At 39.5% G+C, this 19,729-nt stretch overlaps 1 protein-coding gene across 3 annotated transcripts in view; it reads left to right on the forward strand.

Annotated features, from left to right (window-relative positions):
- Positions 1–19,729, forward strand: part of Mtus2 (microtubule associated scaffold protein 2) — a 567,575-nt gene that overhangs the window by 394,869 nt on the left and 152,977 nt on the right. The gene's annotated exons all lie outside the window — the stretch shown is intronic.

A 19,729-nucleotide genomic window follows, 5' to 3' on the forward strand; every position in this document is an offset into this window, starting at 1 on the left:
AATAATAGTTGTGTGAAAAGATTTATTATGGAAGCTAGACTAATATAATCTAGGAGTCTCCCTGTTATGAAATCTGACTTATAAGCCAGAGATTAGAGAACTTACAGAAGTAAATGGTCAACATGTGAGTACAACTGACCCTCTAAAGTGATAATTTTCTCAGTTCAATTTATGATGGTAAATTTGTCTAAACTGTGATATTATGTGTTGATAACTGAAATAATGTTATAAAATGCATAAAATAACATCATTTTGTTAAGTCGTTTTTTTCTCTTTTTTTAAATTTATTTACTAGAAATTTTCTTTGTACCATGCAATATGCTTAGGGGTTTATATCCTCTACCTAATTTGATCCTAGAGGAAACTGAGGTTTAGAGAAATTAAGTAACTCCCCCCAAATCATGCAACTTCTCTGTGGCAGAGAAAAATCAACCTAGGTCTGTCTGACTTTAAAACTTACAGACCTAACCTCTGTGCTCTGCTGCTTGATATCCTTAGATGGAGACCAGTTAATAAATGAATCTTAGTTATTTAGTTCTGCTGCTTAGTTATGTCACATATGTTTTCCCAGATCGTGTGCAACAACTCTGTGATCCTTCCATACCCCTCTTTCCCAGGGTTTCAGATGCAGGATGAGAACTAATGCATTGTATTATACATGTTTGCAGGTGGAAATATGATCCACTCTTTGTGTGTGGGGGCTGGGATACTGAGGATTGAACCCAGGGGTGCTTTCCTACTGAGCTAATTTCCCACCCCTTTTTAATTTTTTTATTCTGAGACAGGATTTCTCTAGGTTGCTAGGGCCTTGTTAAGTTGCTGGGGCTGGCCTTGAATTTGTGATCCTCCTGCCTCAGTCTCCGGTTTCTCTGGGATTACAGTTGTGTGCCACTGTACCCAGTTTGACCCACTCCCTTAATGTCTTCTATAAGTCAATGATCATTACCTCATTGACATCAACATGATGCCAAATGGAGGTGTAGTGGGTTTAGTGCTAATGATAATACACACACACACACACACACACACACACCAACTGCCCTATCCATAGCTGTGGAAATGGGGGGTTTACAAGCCTTTCAAATACTTAGCGGGTCTTTCAGTGATTTCGAACTTCCGGTATTCACATGTCAAATATAAAATCTCTGCAGTGCATTCATTGATCCATACAATTGTAAACAAATAATTGGGCTTTACCCCTTGACTCCTCTAACTGGTTTATACTATTGTAGCAAGTAAGAAAATATTTTCAGTTGAAAATATTGATCTGGAGATAGATTACTTCCTGGACAATAGGTCCTTTGATTCTATTGTGTTGGCATGAAAATAGAACTCCTTTATTCAGTCCAGGGTATGGAAGGACTTCCCCTGGTCTTATAGAGAAGGAACAGTTGGTGTCTTATTACTTGGATTCCTCCTACCTAATGGAAAAAAAAAGAGATCTGCAGCAATCATGAGGCTGCTAATCTGTGGACCACAGAAACTCTACTTGGATCATGAAGATTAATTTTTCTTCTTTAAAGACAGGTTGTTATCTCCAGTTAAATTCTACAAATTTAAGCATTACAAGGCACACTATAATTTTCAAAATGTAAGTAGCTTGTCACCATTATCAAGCTGCTCTGGAACTGCCCGTGAAAGTTCTCCCCACCCTCCTCCAGGCTACTCACAAATGACCTCCCCTATCTGAGCATACTTTTAATGAAGAAACAGAGAAAGATTTTTCTGGAAAGAAAAATATTCAGATTTAGAAAAAGACAGGGCAAGCAAAAGGGTCACGTGACTGCTATTGGAATCTTGATTGGAGATGATGAGGGGGTTGCTCTTATTATAATCGAAGTTGCTTTAACATACATAGCTCCGAGAGCAGGTTATTTTCTGATAATGAAAGAATAATGGCGTCTTACCCCCATGGAAGTTCCTTTTGACTCAGAAGTTTTCAGAAGCATCCCAGGAGTGAAACCAGGAGGAGGCAAGTTCAAAACAATTAGGTTGCCCTGGGCTCTTCGTGAGATGGTGTTATTGCTTGCTGTTGACTATTCTCCCTGAGGCTGGGTCTGAATTGCTATGGTATCCTGGACTTATTTGTCATTGCAAAGCCAACAGGGAAACTACCCATCAGTTTGGGGATAGAGGAGGTTGGAGGAAAACAAAGGTGTTTAAAAAAGAATCTTTGTAGGAGAAAAATGAGGGCAATAAATATGAGACCCATCCCTTTGCATGAAGACGGAGATATGAAGATGAGATGGGGATGATGTATGCGGTGTCTGGTGAGTGAAGCTGTCCACTTTATCATTAAGAGAGCATCTGAGGGGGCATGCAGGACGGCCCATTTGCTGTCCTGTCTGGCCACTCTAAGGAAGGCCAGGAGGCGCTGTGGATCAGAAGCCAAAGACCCTCTGACATCTCAGGGAGTGAGGATAGCTGCAGGTTTGGATTTGTCCATCCATCCATCCATTCATTCATTCAACAATTATGTATTGAACACCTTCTTTGAGTTGAGCATCATGCTAAATACCTGGGGGGATGGCAAAGCATGAGATGGACACAGTCCTTGTCCCAGTGGAGCTGATGGAACGTCAGGAATGAGAAACATAAATTCGTGCTTACACACCTGATTATTTTATTGAAGTCATGCTAAATGCTGTGAAGTCATGCATACAATGAGATCTTATCAGAGTACACAAAGCCCACAGGTGGAAACCTCAAGTTTTGATAGAAGCTGCCAGACAGTGATGGTGGGGAACAGCATTCTATGCATGTGAATGCCAAGAATTCCCTCTTTGTAAAGTTAGAGGCTTTCCAAGCTTTCCCCTTCAAATCTTGGACTAGGCCTGCTAACAATTAAATATGTGATAATTTGTATATATGTACTGTCTTGTTCTTCTTCCAATTATTATGAGGGAGCATGAAAGCTACAAAATGGTCAAAAGACAGAGAGCAGGAAAAATAATTACGCAGAAATTTCACAGCAGCTTCATCAGTCTCTAATTTTACTAGTAGGTCCTGTAAAATTCAACGAGACCGTTTGATGATTTTAGGGTCCTCAAATTTAAAACCCTGATAACCTTATCCTCTATTACCAGGTTAGTGGCCCAGCACGCAACTTAGTTGTAATAATTGAAATGCCCCAGAAAGATCCAAGTAAGAGAAAAGGTTATGCCTTTCCAATACTTTTATTGATACACCAGCAAGAATAACGTTTTAGATCATTTGAGAAGCATATAGGACATACCCAGACTGCATAGTGCCATATAAGTCTGTAACTTGCCTTGATATTAAACCACCTTCAGGCTGCTGTGAAACCTTTTATTTTGTAGAGACTCTTCAAAAGTAGGGCAGTAAGCTCCTAACTCTTATTTAAGAGGTTCTACATGTATTCTATCTGAAAGGTTATACACCTGGTATGTTGCCCACTCTCTTTGTCATCCTGAGGAGCTGTGGGAGCTAGTCCAGCAGTAATTAATGCAAACGGTCTTTTGGAGCTGTGTTTTCCATTGTGATTTCTGACACTTGTATGTTTCAGAAATCTGCCTACTGAGTTGTAAATGCATTGTTATGGAAATTACCCCACAGTGCTGGCCCTATCTCTTAGTATGATGAACCTGCAACTTTTAATTACCTGTCATTGTCTTAAAGCCTTGCATTTCTTTTTAGACTTATATGTTCTTCTTCCTGTATTGCATTGATGAAATACCAAATATTGGCAATAGTATTTGAAATACTTGGAGGTCTAGAAAAGCATGCTACTATAATAAAAAGGAGACAAATTCCAGTTACCCATCTTATAAGAGAACTTGGAAAGAAAAACATATTTCCCAGGTATTGCATTGCCTTCACATTGTTCATCTTTAATCTGTCCATTAGTCATCAGCCTTCAGTGGGACTAAGAACCACATTGGACCCCACACTTTGCTAATCAATCATCCAACCAGCCTGCTGATATGAGTAGAAAGTCTTCAAATTCAGCCTCTGAACATCTGGTGGAGGTCTTTTATCTTTCTAAATGAACATCTGGTCTTGTTACTACCTTGCTTAGGATCCGTTGGTGTCTCTCCATTGCCTTCAGGTACAAATCCAAACCCTGAGCGTGCTTGCCTCTCACCCACCACTTGCCTTCTCTCCTGCCATGGCACCTCCTTGAACCTGCGGTTCCTTCAATAAGCCAAGTTATGGTATGCCTCTGTGCCATCCTTGCTCACTCTATTCCTTTAGTCCCTCTTAAGCCTTTCTCCTTCTTTTCTATTCCCAACCACTACCCCACCCTCTGATGCTCATTCAAGATGACCACATAATGGCTGCATAGCCATGATGATTCCTTTGCTAGCCAAGCACGTGGCCATCTTGAGGACCACCATCATCCTGAGCATGGTCCCTATACTTCATAACACTATAACATGTAAGGTCTGCTGTAAGGGCTGCCTTACCGTCTTCTTAAATGTAATAGTAACACCATTTTCAGAGATGAGGAATTTGTGGCTTTCCCAGAGTCAGAGTAACTGACTATTGCCGTTTAGATGAGGTGTCCCCCAAATGCTCACGTGTGAGACAATGCAAGAAGGTTTAGAGGGCAAAGTTTGGGTCACGAAAGCCTTAACCCAATCAGTGAATTAATCACCTGATAGGATTAATTGAGTGGTAGTTGAAGGTGGGTGGGGTGTGGCTGGAGGAGGTGGGGTATTGGGAATATGGCTTTGGGGTATATATATTTGGCAAGGGAAGATCTCTCTCTGCTTCCTGGTCATCAAGTGAGCTGCTTCCCTCCACCACACTCTTCCACCATGTTGTTGTGCCTCACCTTGCACTCCAAGGAATGGAGCCTGCTGTCTATGGATTGAGACCTCTGAAACCATGAGCCCCCAAATAGTCCTCCTCTACTGTTGTTCGGGTCAGGTCCTTTAGTCACAGCAGTGAAAAAGCTGACTAGAACACTGACCCAAGCTTGCAGTGAGGTCTCTCTTTTCCCTAACCCTCTCCTCTTTTAAACATACCACATTCATTTACCTATTGAAATATCTGCTGATGAATAAGAAATTGGCCCTGACTTATGACTGCTGACCATGACATTGACTTCAGACTCCAGAATATATAATATCATGAAAATGTTAATTAGAATTTCTTTTCAAAAGAAAGCCACTTTTTTTTTTTTTTTTTTTGGTAAAGTGCTTAATGTGGAAGACAAGACCCTAGATGATGTAATTAGAATTATTCCTTCATCCGGTAAATCAATATAATTTGTCTGGAGCCATGTGTTACAGCATTACTCTGTGGTCCACCACAATAGCCCAGACATCATACTGAACATCAGAAGATGGCACATGACCTCAGAGATAGGACCCTGAAATACAGGGTCCTCTGACCTAAAAGAGCTCTGACTACTTTGAACAGTCTGCACATCAGGGAAGATAAGTGGCATGAATAAGCATGTAGTGCCTAAGTAATCTGTATATGCAACTTAAAGCAATGTGACAACACCATTCTGGGTGTCTGAGCTGGGATAATGGGATAAATAGCCTTAAACAGGCCAAACTGATATGGTGGCTCCTTGAGGAGCAGCTATAGTAACAATAATGGCCAGCATTTAATAAGAACTTTCTATGTCCATCATCTCATTGGGTCCTCACATATATACCCATGATTCATGGGTACTATATTAACCTTATTTTATAGATTAAGAAACTTTAGATTAGAGGATCAGGTGATTTGCCCAAGGTATCAAAACTTGGAGATTGCAGCGCTGGATTTAAGCTCAGGCATCTGACTGCAAAGTGGTATCTACCTGCACAGTGTCCTTTCCCATAGCCCGGATCAAGGGGATTCTGATGGTTTCTCAGAATTCACCCAGCAGAGCATGAACAGCACTTTTATGCCTTTAACTTGGGGAAAAGTGGCCCATTATAAGCCCTCTTTATTTTCAATTGGCTGTAGCTTTTTTAAAAGTCACTTTGAACACATTTCTGTTTTCTAATAACTGTTTGAAAGAAGGGAACAAACTTATAAAAAAGTCACAGTGAATTGTTAGTTTCTATCATGTAGAATTGAATAGCAGAGGTAATAGGGAGTGAGCTTTGAAATGAGACCCAGATTCTAATCACAGTTGAACCACTAATAGCTATATGACCTTGATTCAATTACTTAACTTCTCTGACCCTCAGATTCCTCATTAGAGAAAGGAGAATAACAGCAACCTCATTTAGTAGTGATTGAATATACTAGCACCATGCTTAAATCCATAGGTTCTGTCTTAGTCCATTAGGACTGCTATCACAAATTCCATAGACTGACTGGCTTACAAATAGCTAGCATTTATTTCTCACAGTTCTGGAGGTGGGGAAGTTCACAGTCAAGGTACTGGAAGACTCTGGTGAGCGTCTGATGCTTCATACATGGTGCCTTCTTGCTGCAGCCTCACTTGGTGGGAGGGGTGAGCAATGCTCTTGGCCTATTTTATCAGGACCTAATCCTGTTCATCAAGTTCATCAATCCTGTTCATCAATCCTGTTCTGACCGGATCACTTCCCAAAGCCCTCATCTCTTAACACCACCACACTGAGGACTAGGTTTCAACATATGAATTGGTGAGGAGAGGAGAGGAGAGATGACACCAGTATTCAGATCACAGAGGGTTCTAGACAAATACTTATGATAATTAAGTTAATATTATTAATAAGCACCTTTTGTGCATGTGTGATGCCTGGCATTATGGTAAGCACCATTAATGCACTATCCCATTTTTTCCTCATGCACCTGTAGAGTAGCTTTGTTATTATTAACCATTTACACAGGAGAAAACAAAGGTTCAGAGAGTTTAAGCAACCTGCCTGAGATCAGACAACTAAGGACACAGCAGGGCTGAGTGTCTGAGCCCTTAACCATGCACTAAACAACCTCCCATTATATATTTTTTACCTATGTCCACTTCCAACTTGAAAATAATTGATATTTAGAACAACTACTCCTATTTTATGGTGGCCACGGTCTCAATTGTCAGTTATCACTTAAATTACTATGTTCGTAATTTGTTCACACTTGAAAAATATTGTAGATGAATATTGTCATGAGATGATCACAACAGATCAGGTTTTAAGGAATGTTGCAAAACAAAAGCAGACAAAAAGAACAACAACAACAACAAATACACTTAGCCAAAACTCCACAAGATAAAAAAATTAAATGGCCAATAAATATATAAAAAGAAACTAAAATAATTTTCAGGAAAATGCAGTTCAAATCACAGTGAGGTACACACCTTTCAGAAAGGCAACAGTTTAAAATCTGTCCTATGTGTTGGTGAAGATGGAGCAAGTGAGGAACTCTCATAATCCTGGTGGAGAATGGGAGAATGGGATCAGACACTTTGGAAAACAGTGTGGCCTTATCTAGTAAAGTTTCATGTGGGCCATGACTTAAGGTTTTCCTCATAGGCACATGAGAAATCCATACACATGTGCACTTGGAGACATTATGAGTCTGTTCAAAGCAGCAGTACTCAGAATTGCTATAAGCAGAGACATAGCCAGGCCTGGTGGCATACACCTGTAATCCCAGCAGCTCAGGAGGCTGAGGCAGGAGGATTGTGGGTTCAAAGCCAGCCTCAGCAAGAGTGAGGTGCTAAGCAACTCAGTGAGACCCTGTCTCTAAATAAAATACAAAATAGGGCTGGGATATGGCTCAGTGGTCAATTGCCCCTGAGTTCAATCCTTGGTACCACCACCACCACCCCCAAAAAGGCAGAGGTAACCTGGGTTTCTGTCAATGGTGGAACAAAGAACTGCTTTGTGCCACATGTGCATGATAGATCACCATTTGTCAGTGAGAGTGAAGTAGAGCCACAGGCAGAAAATTATAAGTGTGATGTTTAGTAAAAATTGCAAAACCAGAGAATCTTTACAGTGTGATTTTACTTCTACAGCATTTGTTAATATAAGGATATTGTGTACGGGCATAGTAAAGGTGTAAAGGAAAGCAAGCTATGATGACTAAAAGCATCTGGCAGTGGTCTACCTGATGCAAATGGAAAGTTGAACGTCAGCATGCTCCTGGCTGCCAGTGACGTTCCAATGTCTGCCCCTTCACCAGTATCATGGTGCTGGCCTTGAAGTGACTTGTGGAACTATTCAGATAAGTGATGAGGGTTACACTTCATACTAAAAGTTGGAACTTAGAATCAAAATAAAGAATTTAAGATTATATATTGAATAAATTAAAATATATTCACATTAAATAATAGTCTTTAAGTATTATTTTATTAAGAAAATCTATATGAATACATCTAATTTGTTCTGATACAATGCATTCCAATGAATTCACGGTGATGATGGCTGGATAAAACTATAATGCAAATGAAGAGAGAATATATTTTTGTTTTCATTTTTCTCCAATGAATTTTCTTTAATAGAAAGAAGTAGAAATTTATTAACTTGATGACTGAGTCTTGACTCATTATCTTAGTCACATAACTTAGTTTAAACTAAAAGCAACAGAAGACAAAAAACAGTTCACCTGTTTACTTCCTAATTTTATTAGTCATTATTCCTATTCATAGAAAACTTCAATCTCAGTTTCCCATTTATTAAAAAAGAGCAAAAGATGTACAGTACAATTAGTATTTCATCAAACAATAGTCTCTGGATTTCCAGAGGAGTTCAGATTCATTGGAGGGAAACTGAATACGAATATTGACTTTGTTCTGGTGACCTTGAACGTCTTGGAGGACTAGAGATAATACTGGACTCAAGAAAGAAACCCTCGAGTTGCATCCTGCACCCCTCTTGCTGACACCCTTGCTGGGGACCTGGGAAGCCTGTCCTTCCCAGAAAGACATCTGCATACTTCACAGCTCAGCTCCAACATGGCCTTTTTCAATGAAGCCCTACCTGGCTCCTGCTCGGAGCTCCTAAAGAGAAATCTTTACCTAGACCTTGCTCTGGGCTGGCACTTACTGAATGAGCTTGTCATAGATTATTTATGGTCCCACTAACTGGTAAGTTTCTGAGTCAAGGACTTTTTCTCTTCACTTTGGAAACCCCAACAGTTAATACCATCTCAAGTATGGTGTAGCCACCCAATATATTTATATTTTAAGACTGTTGATTATGACAGAGGAGAGAGGTACCAGGCAAGAAATGAAGAAGAGAAAATAAGAAGAGGTTTCAAAGTTGGCAGGATTTCTTTTAATCTTAAGATTGATTTCATTTTCCACAGTGCAACCATCATATATATGAAGGAAGGAACACTTAGGACCTTTTAAGAACAGACTATTCCAGAAAATTAAAAAAAGGATGCTGTAGCCTTTGGAGAAAAACCACAGGATGTGGACATGGGAACACTTACTTAATTCTAAGTAGACCATGTTAGGGATTTTTCATTTATATGGGGAAAATGTGAACTCCAAAAACCACAACTTTATAATGCTTTTGAATTAATTTCAAAATTAAATTGTGGGATGAGACAAATAATCTAGACCATTTCTTTTACCTTGGCTCACCTAACTCAAACTGCTACGATGAATAAAGCCCAAATATCCATTTGCAGGGTTTCAAAAATACAAAGTAATTCCCCCAACTACTTATTCATGCACATATTCTCAGTATCTAATAGATCATGCAGTGTCCTGATTCCCCAGGAGAACCAGATTATTTTCTTCCCACAAATCCATCATATTCAGAGCTTTACTCGTTTGGTTTCAAACAGGGTGTACAGTGATTTCTCTCTACTCACTTAGGATATGCCTGTTTATTATGACAGAGGAGAGAGATACTGGACAAGAAATGAGAAGGAGAAAATAAGAAGAGGTTTCGAATTTTCCAGGAATTCTTTTAATCTTAAGGTTGATTTCATTTTCCACCTAGGAAAAACATAATTAGTGATACTAACCAACTCCCTTACTCTTCAAATATTTTATTGTGTGGGCAGTTCCCATGCATTGTCTAAAGGTGAACATGGGCAGGTCAAACTGCATTCAGCCCGCAGTGTAAAGACTTTGTAGCCCAAAGCATTGTGGCAGCGCCCAGAGTTCTCTAGGCTGGGGTCTGAAGAATGCAATTGAACTTGGCAGCTGCACCCAGTTCTATAGGAGAGGTGACCCTGGTCTGAGGAAGTTACAAGAAGTGGACTAAATGTAAGAGAGATCCAGAATGTGTATTTCACAAGATCAGACATTCTCTTCAGTGGGGAAAAAAAAAAAGTGAGAAAGAAGGAGGAGAAAAAGAGAAGACCAAAGGCACATTGAGAGTAGATAAGAGTAAGAAGTTATTTTAGGTGACATTGAGTTCAGCTTCAGGCATATCGAGTGTGATTGAGTGCATGAGAGATACCCAAGGAGAGAGATTCATAGAGGCTGGAGCACAAATATCAGGCTTTCCATAAAACAGAACAGAGAAATCAGAGGGGAGCAACATTTCAAGAAAATTTCCTAGATGAGAGTTGGTAGCTTAAAAGGATCTACCAATGTCCAGTAAAAAAAGTACCCAAATGGAGACACAGTGGCATGTGGGGAAAAGGAGAAGGTATCAAGCATCAGATTTGCTAGTAGCAACTTTGGAAGTTAAAAGAGAAATATCTTCACATTTCTTAGGGAAATGATGGCCACATTAAAATTTTGAGTTAACCCTAACAATTGTATAAAGACATTCTAAGCTATGAAGTATTACATAATTTTCTTCCCATGCACCTTTATCCAGAAACTAAAAAAGAAAAAAAAAGTGCTCTACCAAAGGAAGGAAGCAGATTAATAAAAAGAAAGACATCATGGTAGTCTAGAAAATAGGAGCCCAACTTAGGGAAGAGGCAAAGGAATTTCCCAAAATGATAATGAAGATTCCAAGATACAGCTATGCCACAGCCCTAGAAATAACCAGTCTAGAATAAAATGGGAAAATGAGGACTCCAGGAAAAATGACTTGAAGAAAAACAAAGTGAAACTGAGGTATATAACCTTACATGTTATAATTGTGACTGGAAAGTTGTACTCTGATGACAGTTTTGGGTAGAATTAGTAATGGGTCCATAGAAAACTGAACAAACAAAAACCAAAGCAGCTGTTAAGTCCAGGAAAAACAAAAGGTCATTCAAGTAAGAAAAATATCTCAGTGTAAATAATATTTAAACAGCTGTAGCAAGGTGAACAATTAATTTTTATTTGATTAAAAATATGATATAGCTATAATGAGATGACAAAGAAGGTAATGTATAAAGGAGCCTACAGAGAACAAAATTGTCATTTTCTGAATTGGAAAGTCAACAAAACACATTTAAGATATAATGTCACGAAATTATGATATAAAAAAAGCTCAAAGAATTGAAAACAATAAGTACAAAGACATATGTAGGGATGGGACAAGATGCTGCTTATTTTTTGTTAAAGCAATAGAGAATAATCTTTCAGAAAGGAACAGATATAGATAGTTACAGATACAGAAGAGGCACAGGCAGGACTACGATGTTTTAAAAAATTAAGTTTAGAGCTCAGTGGAAGAGCACTTGCTTAGCATGCATGTGGCATTGGGTTTCATCCCTAGCAACACACACACACACACACACACACACACACAGAAGACCTTCACCATCTGTGTTCACCTTCCCCTCTCCTCACACCCACCCTCTGAAAGCTTGCTCACTCCTGCCACATCCTTCCCTTCAAACACCCTATGGAGCTGGACTCACTTGGACTCATTATACATTCTCGTGTCCCTGTCGCAAGTGGGCAGACAGGCAATAGAACATATTATTCACTGAGGCCACAGTGGCGTAGTGAAATGGAGGCTAGAATTTGGACAGGAAGTCATAGGTTCAGATTTGGACTTGTACTACAACTTACATTCCTTTGGTTTTTTCATTGCAAAGTAATAATACAGGTTGAGTGTCCTATACTTTATGATACTTTATGCACATAGCTTGAAAGTAGTTTTATACAATATGTTTAGGGCATCTGTGTTTTAACTGTGACCTGTTCATGAGATCAGGTGTGGAATTTTCCACTTGTAGGGTTATGTGGGTGCTTAAAAAGTTTTGTATTTTTGGAATGTTTTGGATTTTGGATTTTTGGATTAGGGATGCTCAACTTGTTCCAATAATAATACCAGCAGGGGATGCAGAGGGAGTGAGATCAGACCCATAGAAGCAACTGCTACCTGGTACCTGGCATTTATAAATACTTTCAATAAATATACTTCGCGAAATTGTGACCTCCCTAACAGTTCATGTTTCTGTATATCATTGGGACTGTGCCTGATGGGTCCTTGGTACTTAATAAAGAATGAATCAGTGGAATTTATTGGAGAGGGATGGAATTATAAAGCTTTTAACACTACATACATTTTTTTAAAAACACTTCTTCACTCTTTTATCCTTATCTTTTCATAATTAGTTCAGAATTATTTCATAGTTTTACCCCAGGGAATAATTGGGTCTCTATTGTGGGTCTAATTTTTGTAGACCTTTGAGGATAGAGACTCCCCTCATCTCTGTTATATACCCAGCTACAATGTCTGCCCTGGAACAGGCGATAAATGGTTGTTGAAACAAACATTCAGTAGGTTAAAATCTACTCTCCTCTCAAGTACAGCCTGATAGAGTCCTATCGTTCCCCTTAATTAACTTCCTTCCCACCTAAAATCAGGTATTTCTTGGGATGGTTTTTTAAGTTACTACTGACAGCTAAAACCCTTTCCTTCTCCTCTTGTCCTTGCACCTAATTCCACCCCTGCTTTTCTTTCTCCTGTAATTTACAACTCATTCAGGTTTCTCTTTTATTTGCTATATTCTTACCCAGTTTAATGTTTCCTTCCTGCATTCTGTTCAGTCCCTGTAAATCTAACTGGAAGTGTCACTCCATTCAGTTTATCTGGAAAGTGGCCTCAGACTCTGTGTCCCCTGGTGACCTGGTTCATGGTTTCTGTTCAGCTCCACTCAGTCGCACTGGTGTGATGCTGACCACCTGCACTGTTGCTGCACTTGCACTTGGTTCTTCTCCCTGCTCTTCCTGTTCTGTCTGCAGATTTCCTGCCCTGGGGCTGGGAGCGGGTTTGTCAGGCCAGGATATGGATCAGAATTGTCACCTTCGCTTTCCCAGGCCTTTGGAGGGACAACGTAAGACGGCTGAGGGATAAAGTCCGTGGCTGTGTATTTTCTTTATCCTTTTTTGTTTCTTATCTTTTTTACTTATAGTGAGATTTACTTACTGAAATTTGCTGCCTTTTGTGAATTTAAGAGCCTATAAAAATTTCCCTTTGATTTTTTGATGTGCTTTCCTTTTATTAAAAAGCATATATAGCACTCTTTTAACTGTTATCTTAAATCTATTTTTTATTTTTATTTTTTGTCATTTAGATGTGCCCAGTGAGGATTCCGAATTAACTGTTGTCACATGTCATTTCATCTTTAAAAAAAAAAAAAAAATGACAGCCTCGTCTCCAGAGTGAGCCATCACTTTTTCTCTCTCTTTTCTTTAAAGTTAATTTATTTATGGAATATTACTCAGAATGAAAAGAGCCATCACTTTTGATTGGGCAGCTTTAGGGCCAAATTCCATCCTGAAGGCTGCCATGCAAGTTGTCTTTGCTTAAAGCATCCATAATGAACAGGTTGTGAGTCACTATTACAATGGCCACTTCAGAAATAAAATACAAAATGCAGCTCTAACCAGCTCTTGTCAGAGCCACTCATATCATGGCCCTTGTCCACGGGACAGACTGAGCTACTTAGGGATTGCCAGGCAGTATCTTTCGCCTTAGGCCTTTGGGCTCCTTCTTGCTTTTCAATCTATCATGAAACATTTTGAGACCATTTGGGTTTGTAGTAATTTGTCTGGAGTTGGGTGCATATTATCAGTGATGATATTTCAAATTAAACTAATGGTCTTCTCCTCTGAGACTAGACTGGGACTGACATTTTGTTCTGCTTCTATGGTTTTCTTCCCATGACAGAAACTCTAAAGGTAAGGTCTAGACTTTTTATATGTACATCATTTTATTTGGCTCTGCATCTCTATAGATAAGGTGCATGCATGATAGTTTTGACCAATATACAACCCCGTGAGATAGATACACTTGTATGGATTTATTAGAGAACTCTTTTCTCTGGCTGGCATTATATAATTCAGCTCTTTTTTGGTTCCAAGTTATAGAGACCTAACTCAAACTTCTTTGGCCAAAAAGGAAACCGGGGGAAGAGGGGTTTTGGGCTCACATAACTGAGCCATTCAGGAAGTCCTGCTAATGTGAGGCACCGCTGTACCCAGGTACTCAACATTCCATCTCCTGGTCCTTCTTTCCCCTCTGCTAGTTTCTTCTCAGAAAGCCTGTCCCTGCTGGGGACAAAGAAAGCTGTGATGGTTGATTTTGGGGTGTCAACTTGACTGGATTTAGGGATACCTAAATTAGTAAGACAAGCTTCTGGGTGATCTGTGAAGACGTTTCCAGAGAAGATTGGCAGGTGGGTCAGCGAACTGATCAGGAAGACCAGCCCTTAATGTGGATGGTATCATCCATTCAGCTGGGGGCCTAGAAGGAACAGGAAAGTGGAAGAAGGGGGAATTTCTATCTGGTTCCTCCTTAAGCACCACTAGGTTCCAGGGGGGCAAGGATACATTTTCTTCTGCTGCTGCCCTTGCACGTCAGACTTCAGATTCTTTAGATTTTGGATTCTAAGACTTGTGCCAGTGACTCTCCAAAGGACTGGAGGCTGCACATTGGCTTTCTTTGTTCTGAGACTTGCTTCTCTGGCCATCATAAAACTTTTCAACTTATGTAATCATGATTATTTCCTAATAAATAAAATTAGTTCCTAGTAAATAATTATTTCCTAGTGAATATATATATTCATGTGTACATATTTCTACATATATATGTAGACACATGCAACATAAGTACATAATCTTTGATTTTCTTTCTGTAAAGAACCCTGATAATACAATGCTCAACAACAATTCCAGGTTTACCTCCCACCAGCTTAGGCATCTATCAGAAATAGAGTTCTTTTCTAGTAATTCCAGCAATATTTCCAAGGCAAGAATCATGGATGTTTTCATTCTCAAACCAAGACATAGCATAATGCCAGAGTGATGCCGAGTTCTGACTAGGCAGGTCTGGACCACATGCCCACCTCCCAGATCCAGGTGGGTCGGCCCCACTGAACCACGTGCATCAAGGGGAGGAAAAGGTGGATTCCCAAGGTAAGCATGGATACTGTTAAAAGAAGCTGGCCAGACCAGGCAAGATACACGTAATCTGCAAGGGGAAAGAAAATTAAAAAAAAAAAAAAAACGATTAAAGTCTAAGGAAAGATTGCTGTGCAAGAAATGTCAAGGAAGTTAGAAAAAGTTTCATAAAGAAGTTTTTGGAACATAAGTAACTAAGACAGACCAAGTGGTTAGTGTTTTCTTCTTCTTTTTTTTTATGAGTAAAAAGAGTTTCTTCATTATTTCGTTCAGTTAGATGGGGAAGTTGTGATAGGCTGAATAATGACCCCCAAATATCTTCATGTGCTAATTGCTAGAATCTTTGAGTGTTGCAAAGGGACTTTGCAGATGTGATTAAGTTACATTATGAAATAGGAAGATTATCCTGGATTATCTAGATTAGCTCAGTGTAATCAGAAGCATCCTTTTAAGAGGGAATCAGGAGGAGTTGGAGGAGATGTGCTGATGGAATCCAGGATTGGATGGTATACTCTGAACACAGAAGAAGAAACCATGAGCCAAGGAATAAAGGAAGTCACTAGAAGCTTAAAAAGAAAGAATTCTCCTCTTGAGCTTCCAGAAGGAAACAGTCCTGCTGAAGCACTGACTTTAGCCCAGTGGGAATTATCTCAGATTTCTGATCCCCAGAATATAAGAGAGTAAATTTGGGGTTTTTGTTTTGTTTTGATTTTGCTTTTGCTTTTTGGTACCATGGATGGAACCCAGTGGTGCTTAACCAGTGAGCTACATCCCTAGCCCTTTTTTTTATATTTTATTTAGACTCAGAGTCTTTCACTGACTTGCTTTAGAACTTTGCAGGGGCTGGCTTTGAACTCACAATCCTCCTGCCTCAACCTCCCAAGCCGCTGGAATTACAGGTGGTGCACCCCTACATCCTATAATTTGGGTTGTTTATAGTCTTTCATTAGAGTAGCAATAAGAAACTAATACAGAGGTTTCCAATAAGAAAAATAAGCTGAATATGAGACTGAGCAGCAGACCAGGCAGACCCAAGAGAGGCTGAACCTTTCAGCTTAAGGGGGAAACATGGGTTATGACACTGCAGGCCAGGATCTGTGATATGACAGATGGGACAAGGGGCAAAGGATATGAGATCCTGGAGGTCACTTAGCCCATGCCATAGAGTTGGGACTTCCTAGACCATGAGAAGCTTTGGAAAGTCTTTTGAAAATAAACACATGTAATCTGGTTAATGATTTGGTAAGGCCCTTCTGGCAGTGGGAAGGAGGATGAGTTAGGTAAAGATGAAGAAGGTAAAACATGAGTCAGAGAAACCACTCAGGAGATTTTTGTAGTTGTCCCAGTAAGAAATGATGGGAGAAGTGAGCTAGGTAAACAGTGAGAATGAATCAAGGGTCAGATTCAGGCACCACCACAGATGCAGAGGCAGGAAGACGCAGCGACTGCTTAGACGTGGGAGGATAAAGATGAGGACAAATGGTCTCTGGTGTCGGTGACTGGGGGAACAGTGGACCAGGAAAGATGACTCAGGAAGAGGGCTGAAAGGAAAAGCTGATTTGGTAGCTCCATTTGGGTCATGACGGTTTTGTCATCTAATAGGTTAGTGGTGATGTCTGTGTAGTAGAAACAGGTCCAGATCTCAGGAGAGACGTCTGGTCTACCCTCACTGACAATGACAGATTTTTTGTAGCCACTGGTGTACATACATCAGTGGTGCAAGCAAGCTGGGTGGACAAGCTCACCCAGAAGAGGAGACAGCAGAAGCCTGGGGCAGCAGCCTGGGATACTTTTGCTCAAGGGAAGGAAAAGAAGGAAACAGAAGCAAAGGAGGCTGAGAGCAAATGACCAAGGACAATGGGAAAGCCATGAGACCAAGGACCACACTAGCATTACTAGCCACTCAGCCCCCCATGTAAGGGTGGCTTACAGTGGACTTAGGAAAACATTTAGGATGAATCTAAATTGAAGAAGGCTGCAAGAAGAAGGGACTGTCTTGAGTAATGGTTTTAATTCTCTGGACCATCAAGAATTCCATAACTACACAGGCACATCCCTCCCCCTCCAGGCAGCCTGTGTCCTACAGGGAGGTTTGTTGGCAGAAGGAATCTGAAACTCTCCATCCAAGCTATTCCTCTAGGATGGCTTAAACGAGATTGGTGTCTCCTGTCCTTTCATGGATCAGACAAATTATTTTCATTTCTTTTTTTTGTGTGTTTTTATTTCTTAGTATACAAGTAATGTGTGATCATCATAAAAAAATAGAAATAACCGCAGAAGCATATTAACATAAATAGTAAAAGCCCTTCAATCCTACTGTTCAGAAGTAACCACTATTAAAAAATTTGCAGGTCTTTCAGATGACATTTTGTGTTATAAACATTTTGTGTTATAAACATTCTGTTCAACAGCTAACATTTTTATTATTATGACTGTTTCCATGCCAGTATACTACAGGGCTGCCTCATTGTTTTTAATGGTAGTTTTAATAGTACTCCATGGTTTGGATATGCCAGAATTTATTTAAACATTCTCCAATGTGCATTTGTAGTTATTTACAAATCTTTATTTTCGTAATTAATGTGATCCATGTCTTTGAGTGTGCATCTTTGCACACTTATGGGAGTTTTCAAGAAGACATTGGTAGAAATAGAATTGCAAGGTCATCGGGTATATAATGAGTGCTATTTAGTGTGAAGCATAAGGCTCTATCCATCATCACACGTGGCCAGATCCTATGCTCAGGAAGCTTGCTTCCTATTGAATTGTAAGTGCCATAGTACCATTATGTATAAAAGTCCCAGAACTTCTCAAAATGGAAAAAGAAAAGATAAAAGAAAAAGAAAGAAGAATTGCAGGGTCAAATGGTTCAATATTTAAATTTCTAATTAAGGCCATAAATTGTACTCCATGAAACCTTAATGGAAAATACTGAAAGGCTAAATAAATATTCACGTTTTCCTTTTTTAGGAAACATGTTTGGTGGATATCTGGCCTTTAACATATCTCCCTTCTCAGTTCTCAGGAATCATGATATCTTTCCACATTTGTTGATACCTAAAGTCAAAGCAGAGGGACGCAGAGATGGGTGATGTTAGCCCCATATGGAATATCATAATGTGTGCCTGGGACCTCTGAGGAGTGGAGAAGTGAAATACCAACCTTCCAGAGCCCTACAATAAGTAAATTACAGATTGACCTAGAAATCTGTAATAGTGCTTTTAATTCTGTAAAGAGGAAAATTGACATATTTCAACATATGAAAATTTTAAACTACAGATACTGTAAATATGTTTTTAAAACCGAAAAGCTGAAAATGTTATCTATGAAATAATAAAGGATTGATACCTAGAATAAATGAAGAGTTCTTACATATTAATAAGAAAATGGGCAAATAGTTATAAAAAGAGCTGTGTGTAATTAGGTGATTTTCAAACGAAGAAATGCGTATGACCAATATGTGAAGATTCTTGGTTTGTGGCAAAAGTAGATTTAGACTTCAATATTGGTGGAGCATGGGGCATGTTGTCAGAAGAGTTGTTCTTACACATTGCCATTTGGAAGTATGTATTAGTGCATCCTTTGGGTGGAAAGATGTGCTGTCTAGCACATTGCAAATGAGTAGACCCGTAATCCAGCAAAATTGTGTCTGTGAATTTGTCTGCTAAAGATATTGGTGCACGTGTACAAAGGTGAGATTAGCAGAATGCTTCCTGTAGCACATTTAGTTATTTTGATAGGTAAAACCTGTAAACGATCTACACATTCATCCAGGGGAGGGTGGTAAAATGAATTATCATACATCTTTTTCTCATGAATATGATATGGCACTTCAAAAAGATCTGTAAATAGACTGATGTAAAATATCTTCCACAAATGTGATTAATTTAAAAGAAATTTGTGTTTGATTAATTCATTTAGCCAATAGCTGTGTTTGTAAGCATTTATGAATACTTATTAAAAGATCAGGGGAAATAAACACCAAATTGCTAGCATTCATTACTCTGGAAAGGACAAGTTGGATGTTGGGTTTGGGGGACATTCACGTTCTGTGTCTGACACCATCCCAAATTTTGTATTCAAAATGATAGTGGTGAAGCAGAGGCAGGTCTGGGGACACTTATGTCTATGATTTTGCTAATCTTCCATCCCGTTCTTTGATTTTGCAATGAAAGTGACATGAAGGCAAGTGTCATGGCCAACACACAAGGGAGAAGCCACCTTGTGTCACGTCAGCCCCTGACATGATTTGAGGCACATCCACATGCTGTTCCCAGATACCACCTGTGCTCAGGTTCCACAAAGTCTCAACTGCCCCTAAGAGCTAGAAGGCTCTCTGGGTCACCTCTGTGGACCAGCTGCATGGAAATTAATTAGAGTCAGACTGTGTCCCCTGGGGCCGGGTTCCGGAGGATGCTGAAATCATTAGCAGTGATATTTAGCTACAGCTTCCTTTCCTGTTTTCTGAAAAATTGTTTCAGCTGAGAGGCCAGCAGACCAAGTTGTTGGCTAAGGACAGTAAAATTTTAATTTCCAGATACTTTGTGAGGGTCACTGAGGTGACAGTGACCT

This window comes from Marmota marmota, unplaced genomic scaffold, assembly GCF_001458135.2.
Source record: "Marmota marmota marmota unplaced genomic scaffold, marMar, whole genome shotgun sequence".
NCBI lineage: Eukaryota > Metazoa > Chordata > Mammalia > Rodentia > Sciuridae > Marmota > Marmota marmota.